Source organism: Miscanthus floridulus, chromosome 3, assembly GCF_019320115.1.
Source record: "Miscanthus floridulus cultivar M001 chromosome 3, ASM1932011v1, whole genome shotgun sequence".
NCBI lineage: Eukaryota > Viridiplantae > Streptophyta > Magnoliopsida > Poales > Poaceae > Miscanthus > Miscanthus floridulus.
Genome location: NC_089582.1, coordinates 142,679,438 through 142,691,872, shown reverse-complemented (window position 1 = coordinate 142,691,872; position 12,435 = coordinate 142,679,438).

Sequence of the window (12,435 nt, the reverse complement as noted above, 5' to 3'; positions counted from 1 at the left end):
CAGCATGAATACCAAGTGCCACTAGATGCAATCACTCAAGCAATGCACTTGGATTCTCTCACAATCTCACAATGATGATGGATCAATGATGGAGATGAGTGAGAGGACTTTGGCTAAGCTCACAAGGTTGTTATGTCAATGAAATTGTGCAAGAGTTGGAGCTACAACTGGCCATGGGGCTTAAATAGAAGCCCCCATGGAATAGAGCCGTTATACCCCTTTACTGGGCAAAACGCGCTCTGACCGGACGCTCTGGTCATACTGACCGAACCCTGGACTCAGCGTCCGGTCCACTAATTTTTGCCACGTGTCACTCTGAGTTAAAACTGAATCGTCAGATCACAACGGCTAAGTGTCGACCGAACGCTCTGGCCAAACTGACCGGACGTTGGAGCCACAGCGTCCGGTCGAGTACAGTAAGGGTCCAAATCCGTTTTTCCTCGACCGGACGCGTTCGGTCCACCTCGACCGGACACAGCCCAGCGTCTGGTGGTATACCCTAGCTACTGTACCGCTAGGTCAGCGCGATCGGACGTAGGCAGTCAGCGTCTGGTGCATTCAGATCCAGCGTCCGGTCACTTGATCGACGCTAGCATCTCTTCTATCTTCTTCACCCTTGCTCAAATGTGCTAACCACCAAGTGTATCACCTTGTGCACATGTGTTAGCATATTTTCACAAATATCTTCAAGGGTGTTAGTGATACACTAGATCCTAAATATATATGCAATGAGTTAGAACATCTAGTGGCACTTTGACAACCGCATTTCGATACGAGTTTCACTCCTCTTAACAGTACGGCTATCTATCCTAAATGTGGTCACACTCACTAAGTGTCTTGATCACTAAAACAAAATGGCTCCTACATTTTATACCTTTGCCTTGAGCCTTTTGTTTTTCTCTTTCTTCTTTTCCAAGTTTAAGCATTTGATCATCACCATGCCATCACCATTGCCATGATCTTCGTTATTGCTTCATCACTTGTAGTAGTGCTTCCTATCTCATGATCACTTTGATAAACTAGGTTAGCACTTAGGGTTTCATCAATTAACCAAAACCAAACTAGAGCTTTCAATCTCCCTCTTTTTGGTAATTGATGACAACCCTTTCACAAAGATATGAATTGTAATTTAATCGAATCCATGTTGCTTGCCCAATCATATTTACCATGTGTAAAAGAATATGGACAAGTTTCATGAACTCCAAATGGTAGTAATTCTCCCCCTACATATGTGCTAAGAGTTTGGATTGTAGCTTGCACATATGCTTAGATAGAAAATATAGGAGTCAATTTCTACCAAATGATGCTAAGGTATAAGAGATAGACCTATGAAGCGTGATACCAATCGGAGTGCACCAATATACCATCCTTAGCACCATTAGTAACTAGACATACATAAAAACTAGAATACCTCATGAGATCATCATTAAAAGCAAGGGTCTAGTTTTTCATAATGTGAGCATGAGTCTAGTTACTTTAGCCTATACATGCTAGTTTTTTATTTCATCATTCAAACCTATAACTAGCATACACCACACAAGCATGGATATTGAAATTAAGAACTTGTAACATGCAAGCAAATATATGAAATGTTCATACAAATGCATCATATAAGTTTATGAGCTTGCTCCCCCTACTTGTGTGCTTTTTGATCCCTTTCCTTTATCATATCTCTCCCCTATCACTCATATCTTTGTTTCTCTCCCCCTTTGGCAATAATTAGCATAAAAGGTGAGCTCAAATTATAGATTACTTGCAAAAGATATTTAACTCGGTTTGATCCAAGGACAAGCTTCTTCACACCTTCAAATAAGGGTTATCTTGTACCAAGTTGAGTTAAACACTTATAGCTTATTTTCTAAATCAAACACTAGGTTTACAAGCCCGCAACCATGTCATATGCTACCACTAGATCATTTCAAATATACAAGCAATAGTGGTACCATACAAGCATCAAATTCATTTGATTTTCATGAATGAGCCTAGGACATGATAGAAATAACTAGATGCACTAGACAAGTCCTTAGCAATGGATGGATAACATGTCAATCAATTTTACCTTGCTTTGCTCGAAGGAGAGGCATGTCATATAGTGGGGGTGCATCAACACATATTGGAGAAGTCAAGTATGTTCAATTCATTAATTAGCTTGCAAAATCTCTTCTCATCAAGTGGCTTGGTGAATATGTCAGCAAGTTGATCTTTGGTGCCCACACTCTCTATGCAAATATCCCCTTTTTATTGGTGATCTCTTATGAAGTGATGGCAAACATCTATATGCTTTGTTCTTGAGTGTTGAACCGGGTTGTTGGTGAGCTTCATGGCACTTTCATTGTCACATAACAATGGCACTTGCTTGAACTTGATTCCAAAGTCACTCAAGGTAGCCTTCATCCAAAGTAATTTAGCACAACAACTACCGGCCAAAATATACTCCGCTTCAGCGGTTAAAAGTGCTATACTATTTTACTTCTTTGATGATCAAGACACAAGTGATCTTCCCAATAGTTGACATGTGCCTGATGTGCTCTTTCTCTCAACTTTGTATCCCGCATAATCGAAATCCAAATATCCAATCAAGTCAAATCTTGCTCCTTTGGGATACCATAATCCAACATGTTGTGTATGCTTTAAGTACCTTAATATTCTCTTAGTTGCCTTCAAATGGCTTTCTCTTGGTGAGGCTTGGAATCTAGCACACATGCATACACTAAACATCACATCCGGCCCTGATACGGTCACATAGAGTAGACTTCCAATCATAGACCGATATATCTTTTGATCTACCATATTGCCACTAGCATCACTATCTAAGCTTCCACTTGTCCCTATTGGTGTACTAATTGCTTTACTCTCATCCATTTCAAACTTCTTAAGCATGTCCTTGATATACTTGCCTTGACTCATAAATGTGCCATTCTTCATTTGCTTGATTTGAAGACCAAGAAAGTAACTAAGCTCTCCAATCATAGACATCTCAAACTCACTTGCCATCATCTTGCCAAACTCCTCATAAAATTCTTGATTTGTTGATCCAAAGATAATATCATCAACATAGATTTGCATTATAAATAAGTCATTTCCAAACTTCTTGGTGAAGAGAGTGGTGTCAACCTTTTCCATCATGAATCCCTTAGAGAGTAGGAAATCCCTCAATATCTCATACCATGCTCTAGGTGCTTGCTTTAATTCATACAAAGTCTTTCTTAACTTGTAAATATGATTGGGTTTCTTTTCATCCTCAAAACCGAGAGGTTGCTCAACATGCACAAGCTCATTGATGTATCCATTGAGAAATACACTTTTCATATCCATTTGGTACAACTTGATATTATGGGCACAAGCATAAGCTAGCAAGATCCTAATTGCTTCCAATCTTGCAACCGGGGCATATGTTTCTCTAAAGTCAAGACCTTCAACTTGAGTGTAACCTTGAGCCACTAATCTTGCTTTGTTCCTTATCACTATCCCATCTTGATCTTGATTGTTCTGAAAGACCCACTTAGTTCCAATCACATTATAATTCTTAGGCCTCTCAACTAAATTCCATACATAGTTTCTTGTGAAGTTGTTTAGTTCTTCATGCATAGCATTGATCCAATCAACATCCCTCAAAGCTTCATCGATTTTCTTAGGTTCAATGTATGACACAAATAAGAAATACTCACAAAATAAAGCCAATCTTGATCTTGTTTGTACACCTCTTGAAAAATATCACCAATGATAATGTCCAATGGATGGTCTCTTGCAACATTGGTTGGTTAAAGCACTTGCACTTGATTGCTAGCATTTGATTGATCACTTGGTTGAGATGATGAACTAGCCATTTGTTGATCTTGCACATTGTCATCACTAGTGCTTGCTTGGATTTGATCATGAGAACCACTAGCTTGCACATTTGAGTTAGAGAGTACTTGATTCTTATCATCTTCAATATCAATCACCTCCCTAGGCCTTATATCACCAATGTCCATATTCTTCATTACATTGACCAAATGAGTGCTTCTCACATCATCTAGATTCTCATCTTCCTCTTGGGAACCATTTGTTTCATTAAATTCCATATCATGAACCTCCTCAAGAGTACCACTAGCCAAATTCTAAACTCTATGAGCCTTGCTAGTAGTGGAGTAACCAAGCAAGAAACCTTCATCACATTTCTTTTCAAACTTGCTCAATCTAGTGCCTTTCTTCAATATATAGCATTTACAACCAAAAACTCGAAAGTATGCTATGTTGGGCTTTCTTCCATTTAAAAGCTCATAAGGTGTCTTCTCCATCATGGGGTGACAATAGAGTCGGTTGCTATAATAGCAAGCCGTGTAGATTGCTTCGGCCCAAAATGAATGACTCACATTGTACTCACTCAACATTGATCTTGCTATATCAATCAAGGTTCTATTCTTTCTTTCAACTAGCCCATTTGATTGAGGAGTATACTTGGCCGAGAATTGATGTCTAATTCCAAATTCATCACACAACTCATCAATTCTAGTGTTCTTGAACTCACTTTCATTGTCACTTCTAACTTTCTTGATTGTTGTTTCAAACTCATTGTGAATGCCTTTGACAAATGATTTGAATGTTGCAAACACATCACTTTTGTCAATAAGAAAGAATACCCATATGTATCTAATGAAATCATCCACAATTATAAATCCATATTTATTTCCACCAATGCTAGTGTATGTGGTTGGTTCAAACAAGTCCATATGCATCAACTCAAATGCCTTGGATGTGCTCATCATGCTCTTTTTAGGATGTGTATTACCAACTTGCTTTCCGGCTTGACATGCACTACATAGCTTATCCTTCTCAAATGTGACATCTTTCAATCCTCTAACTAAGTCATACTTAATCAACTTATTCAATTGTTTCATTCCAATATGACCAAGCCTTCTATGCCATAACCAACCCATGCTAGACTTAGTGACCAAACATGTTGACAATTGAGCTTCTCTAGCATTGAAATCAACAAGTATAGATTCTTATATCTAAATCTTTTGAATATCAAGTTAGAGCCATCTACACTTATGATCTCTATATCATCCACACCAAATATGCACTTGAAACCAAGATCACACAATTGAGCTACCAACAATAAGTTGAAGTTCAAGCTCTCTACTAATAGCACATTAGAAATGCTCAAATCATTGGATATTGCAATCTTACCAAGCCATTTGATCTTGCCTTTGCCATTGTCACCAAATGTGATACTATCAATCCCATTGCTCTTGCTTTCATTGATTGAATTGAACATTCTTGGATCACCGGTCATGTGTTGTGTGCATCCACTATCAAGCACCCAATGGCTTCCTCCGGTTTTATAATTTACCTACAAAAGAAGATCAATTCTTTTTAGGTATCCAAACTTGCTTGAGTCCTTGTAGGTTAGTCACCAAGGTCTTTGGTACCTAAATGACCTTCTTCTTTGGGCCCATAATTGGTGTACCAATAAACTTAGCCTTCACACCATTGGCACCCTTATAAAGCAAGTAACAAGAATCAAATTTGATTGAGGATACATTAGGTAGCTTGTTCTTGTTAGCCTTACAATTTTGCTCTATATGCCTAACTTGCTTGCATCTATTGCAAAACCGACCATTGCTCTTTACAAAGCTAACTTTGGGAGTGACAAAGGCCGCCTTGCCTTTCTTAGAGGTATAGCATAATCCCTCTTTATTGAGAGAAAACCTTTGGCTACCCAAGCACTTTAGCAAGCGGGCATCTCCACCATAGGCATTGCCTAAGGCACGAGTGAGCTCATTCACCTCCTTCTTAAGGGTTTCATTTTCCACCATTAGTGATGTATCATTCATAGGTGGAGTGATAATGGTTATGCTACAAGAAGTGTTAGTAGGAGCAATAATAATGGGTTCATAAAAAGATTCATCAATAAGATCACATGTTAGTCCCACATCACATGTTACTATTGCTTGCTCCTTCTTGACTTCCTCCACTTTGACTTGCTCAATGAGAGAGGAGTGAGCCTTTTTAAGCTTAGAGTGAGCTTTGCCAAGTTTCTCATGGGCTTCCATTAGCCTCTCATGAGTGGCATTGAGCTCATCAAGGGATTGCTCAAAAAATTTGACTTTCTTGTTCAATTCCTTGCACTCCTTTCTCTTCATCTCAAAGCAAGTATGCACTTGCTCACACATGTCCATGAGCTCCTCCTTGGAGTACTCTTCATCATCATCATCACTCCTGTAAGCATCACTTTCATATTCATCATCACTCACATCATATTTTACCTTGGTAGGCTTTGCCATGAGATATGTTGATGAAGTGTCGAAGATGGAGGGCTTGTTGTTGATGGCGATGCTTGCTAGTGCTCTCTTGATAGACTTCTTGCCATCATCACTAGAGTCATCACTATCCGATGAGCCATCACTATCCCATATGACCACATAGCCTCCGCCCTTCTTTTTCTTTTGGAAGGTCATTCTCTTCTCCTTCTTCTCCTTCTTTTCATTCTTATCTTTCTTGTACTTCTTCTTCTCATCTTCATCGTTATCACTATTGTAGGGATAATTTGCTATAACATGATCGGGGCTTTTGCAATTATAGCATCTTCTTACATATTCTTTGCTCTTGGTATGATCTCTTCTCTTTCTTACACCATAGCCCTTTTTCTTCATGAATTTGCCCATTTTGCACACAAAAAGAGTCATAGCCTCATCATCAATATCACTAAGATCATCATCATCACTTGATTCTTTCTTGGACTTGCCCTTGTTCTTTGATGATGGTGAGCTAGACTTGAATGCTATGCTTTTCTTCTTCTTGTCTTCTTCTTCCTTCTTCCTTCTTGTCATCCTTGTTATCCCCCTCTCTTTCCACATGGTATGTCTCTTGTGTCATGACATCACCTAGTACTTGATTGGGGTGATATCCTTCAATCCTCCTCTTATGATGAGCAATCTCAACATCTCAAATCTTGGAGGTAGACACATCAAGAATCGATGAGAGACATCATCATCCTTGATCTTTTCTCTCAAAGCCTTCAAATCATTGACAATTACTTGTAGCCGATGAAACATCTCCGGAATGCTCTCATCATCATTCATCTTGAAACTTGTCAACTTGTCCTTAAGGATGTACAACTTGGCACTCTTCACCGCCGGTGTGTCCTCATAAGTTTCCTCCAATCTCTTCCACACCTCATTTGCTCTTTCACAATCCTTGATTTGCTCAAACACCTTGGAATCAATAGCATTGTATATGGTGTTGAGAGCCATTGTATTGCATTGCTTGTTGATCTTATCTTAGTTGGTTGGATCATCGGGATCAATGATTACATAGTCATTCTTGGTCACTTCCCATACTTGATCATTGATTGAACCAAGATACATCATCATCTTTCTCTTCCAATAATCATAGCATGTGCCATCAAAGAACGGTGGTTTGCCCCCCTACATGGTTGAACACAACTTGAGCCATAATTTGACACCGAGGTTGTTAAGTATTTAATCAAACGGTGACCATAGCTCCAATACCACTTGAAAGGTCCTAATATGGCTAGAGGGGGGGGGGTGAATAGCCTATTTAAAAATCTATAAATCAACTAGAGCAATTTGATTGGTATGACAAATAGCGTAATGCAAACTTGCTCTAGCTCTACAAGGGTTGCAAGCCACCTATCCGACAATTCTAGTTGCAATGATTACTAAGGCACATAAACTTGCTACTCTAAAGAGCTCAACTAGAAGAATATAAATAGTAAAGCAAGCTCTCAATTCTAATTACACTAAAGAGCTTGTATCAACTAGTTTACAAGAATGTAAATAAGTGAGTAGGATAATTATATCGCCATGTAGGGGATGAACCAATCACAAGATGAATATATAGCCAATCATCGGAAGAATGCCAAAGACAAGAGATAATCGATTTTCTCTCGAGGTTCACGTGCTTGCCAACATGCTATGTCCCCGTTGTGTCGACCAACACTTGGTGGTTCGGCGGCTAAGAGGTGTTTCACAAACCTCGTCCACACAATAGGACACCGCAAGAACCGACCCACAAGTGAGGTAACTCAATGACACGAGCAATTTACTAGAGTTACCTTTCGGTACTCCGCCAGGGAAGGTACAACTCCCCTTACAATCACCGAAGGCAGCCATGAACAATCACCAACTCATGCTGATCCTCCACCGCTGCTCCAACCGTCTAGGTGGTGGCAACCACCAAGAAAAACAAGCGAAATCTACAGCGTAACACGAATACCAAGTGCCACTAGATGCAATCACTCAAGCAATGCACTTGGATTCTCTCCCAATCTCACAATGATGATGGATCAATGATGGAGATGAGTGGGAGGACTTTGGCTAAGCTCACAAGGTTGCTATGTCAATGAAATTATGCAAGAGTTGGAGCTACAACCGGCCATGGGGCTTAAATAGAAGCCCCCATGGAATAGAGCCGTTATACCCCTTCACTGGGCAAAACGCGCTCTGACCGGACGCTCTGGTCATACTGACCGGACCCTGGACTCAGTGTCCGGTCCACTGATTTTTGCCACGTGTCACTCTGAGTTAAAACTAAACCGTCTGATCACAATGGCTAAGTGTTGACCGGACGCTCTGGCCAAACTGACTGAACGCTAGAGCCACAGCGTCCGGTCGAGTATAGTAAGGGTCCAAATCCATTTTTCCTCGACCGGACGTATCCGGTCCACCTTGACCGGACACAGCCCAGCGTCTGGTGGTATACCCTAGCTACTGCACCGCCAGGTCAGCGCGACCGGACACAGGCAGTCAGCGTCTGGTGCATTCAGATCCAACGTCGAGTCACTTGATCGACGCTGGCATCTCTTCTGTCTTCTTCACCCTTGCTCAAATGTGCTAACCACCAAGTGTATCACCTTGTGCACATGTGTTAGCATATTTTCATAAATATCTTCAAGGGTGTTAGTGATCCACTAGATCCTAAATGCATATGCAATGAGTTAGAACATCTAGTGGCACTTTGACAACCGTATTTCGATACGAGTTTCACTCCTCTTAATAGTACGGCTATCTATCATAAATGTGATCACACTCACTAAGTGTCTTGATCACTAAAACAAAATAGCTCCTACATTTTATACCTTTGCCTTGAGCTTTTTGTTTTTCTCTTTCTTCTTTTCCAAGTTTAAGCATTTGATCATCACCATGCCATCACCATTGCCATGATCTTTATCATTGCTTCATCACTTGGAGTAGTGCTTCCTATCTCATGATCACTTTAATAAACTAGGTTAGCACTTAGGGTTTTATCAATTAACCAAAACCAAACTAGAACTTTCACCTGTGATTACATGAGAAAGTTTGCATCTTTATAGTTGGTAGTATGTTGCAGTGAGTTAATGTGGACTTAACACGGTGTGCATCACACAATGCAGCAGATATCCTACTCTGCTCTGTTACCCTTCATTCAGGTTTCCCTCTTTTTTCCACTAACTTTTCCCGACTGTAGGTTGACCGGCTGCATTCCCGATCTTGTGTGTTTGCTCCGTCCGTCATTTTTCTTCTGCCTCTTGGTGAAGCCGGCCTAGACTTCGGCTCTCTGTGTGCCAGCGGCCTACGACGCCATCACGGGTTGAATGGAGCCCGACGGAGGTGCAGACAAGGACCTAGACATTGGAGGAGGTGGTGCATCTGTAGTACAAGCAGATTGGCTTGAAGGGTGAGTTAACAATCACTGACTCTGATTTGTGTGTTTGTATTGATGACTTAAGTTTACAATTACTTTGCTCATAGGATGGATCCTAAATGCACTTTTATGCTGAACTTTAAACATCTTGGTAATTGCTTATGACCAAATGGAACCAAAGAAGAAAAATCTCAAGGAAGCTAGATGGCTTGATTCTCCCACATATAATTAAGAAATTGAATGAACAGAGCAGGGAGTTGGAGTTGGAAGTTAAGTAATGCTCAGAGGAAGTGGGAGAAGTTACTGCATTGGGGGTAGTGGCTTTCGGTTTGTGGTAAACTTGCTTGATAGAACATGTTCTTGTAGGCAATGGCAGGTTTCTGGAATTCCATGTAGACATGCCATAGCATTTATTACATCACTTAGCAATGCAGCTCTAGATAACTATGTGGACCCTTATTACTCTGTTGACAAATTTAGAGTAGCATATGCTCAATTAATTCCAGCTATGCCTGACAAGACTCAATGGCCTAAAGCAACACATGGATTTTTCATGTATTCTCCACTCTTAAAACCCACTTCTGGTAGGCGAAGGAACCAAAGGTTTAAAGGATGCACTGACAAGAACAAGAAAAAAAGACAGCATAAGTGTCCTATTTGTTTGGAGGTTGGGCATCACTGGCATACATGTAAAAAGGGTAATCCAGAAGACAAGAAAGCTCTAGCAGCACTAAGGTAATAAAGTTTGTATATATGTTCAGTACCATAGAAGAGAAGAAATTTAAAGATAAGTGGCCATGACTTAATATTTACACTTGTAGGGAACCAAAGAAAAAGAAGAAGGCAGCATCTCAATCCAGCATTGTGCCGATGGATGATGAAACAACAACACGATCCATGTCTTTTCCACCAAGGTTAACTGAAAATCTTGTATTCATCGTTATATGAAAACATGCTTTGAATGTAACTTTATTTATATTTACCATAGCCTTAGCGTGGAACCAGAAACTAAGAAAAAAGGCAAGCGTAGCGCTTCTAAATCTGCAGGATCAGCAGGGTATGATTCTTATTTGTACAAATTTTTTGCTCAAATTTTCGATTACTAAAATTTGAATTTGTAGGAGCCAAAGCATTGATTCTGCAGCTAAGAAAAAGTCCAAACAAGGCACGACTGAATCTGCAGGATCAGCAAGGTACTGCTACTGATTTCTATTGGTTTCGCTGGCATAGCAACTTCTTTTCTCTAGGGAGGTAGTAGGTAGCATGAATGCAATTCAGCCTTACAATTTCAAAGACATTGAGGGTCAGGTAGGTTTGATGCAGCGACATATGTCCAAGTTCCAGGCCCTACAAAAGTCGATTGGCCACCTTACAGCTTGCATATACATGATTTAATTGCCGAGCCATATACATGATTTAGCAATTAATTGCCATGCTGGCTTGGTGCCTGGTGGCATGACAATTTAGTGAACTACAGGCTACAGCATGCTAGAGATACATACCCCTTTGGAAACATCTGTAGCACATAGCAAGACTCACTTCAACAGGTCAATTGGCTAAGTAAGGATATGGCTGAAAAAGCACATATAGATGAATTTTTACAGGTCCAAAAAAGGCTCAAATCAACACCATCTACGGAGCTTACAAGTGGTGCAACACCAACATCTAAAACTGTGAAGGCCAAGGCTAAGACAAAGACAAAGCGGAAAAATATAGCTAAAGACATTGCCATAAAAGCCACTGATACTTGATAGCCCTGCGATGGGCACAAGAAGCAAAATATGTAATCCTGTTAGCCCTGCAATGAGCACAAGAAGTAAAAGGAGGCTCAGTTTGTGACTTTCATGTGCCTGCAATGTGGCTTTTAATATAAACTTGATGTATGCGTCGAACTAGTGCACTGTGAAACTGATGTGTGAAAATGATGTATGTGTCGAACACTATGTGCTCTGTGCCCCTTTTGAATTTTTAGGATGAACTTGTTTAAATTGTGTGCTATGATCAAGTTGACATGATTTAGTATATTTTGATGGGGATCATATTTTGATGTGATGCATTTATAGCGGTAAGTATCGTCACTGATTATTTCAGAGCATAGCACTTACTGCAGTAGTCAGGGATTTGCTAAGTTTTTTGTTTGTTCATGTGTATAAGCAATTCCAGCTGTTTTCAGCTAGTTGCAAAGTTGTTCTAATGTTTTCTATCTATATTCCGTTTCTAGGCTGAGAAGGCTTTCCTCAAGCAGCCTAAGGTTTTCCTCAGGTGAAAGAACTAGAGCTCTAAATGTCTCAGGGACAGTTTGATCATTTCATGTGCCACTTAACGGTGTTAGAGGCAGGAAATGACGGTAAGGTCATATTAGAAAACGAAACTTCGAGTGAGGCCAAATGGGTAACAAATTTTGTTTCAGGGCAAGAAAGAAAAACAACTTTAAACCAGGGCCAAATAAAAAATTCTCCTACAAATAAGAAACTTTCTTAGCAAAATGGAGCATGAAGTGTGTAGGCATGTTTGGTTTGTAGCTTAAGAAGCTAAGTCAAAATTTAGCTTGCCAAGTTAGGATCTTTCCTAAATAAAAGCAATCAAACGAGGAAGGTTTGTGCCTGTCTATGTTGCGCAGCGGGCACAACATGGCCTAGTGTGGGATGCATGCCTGGTGGATCGCAGGAGGCATGCATGGTTGCACGGCGGGCACGACATGGCCTAGTGTGGGCAACATGGGTGCAAAAAAACCCACCAATAATGCAACATAGGTAGGCGCGAGGCAGGAGCAGCACGAGCATGGTGTAGCGTTCCGTGACTACG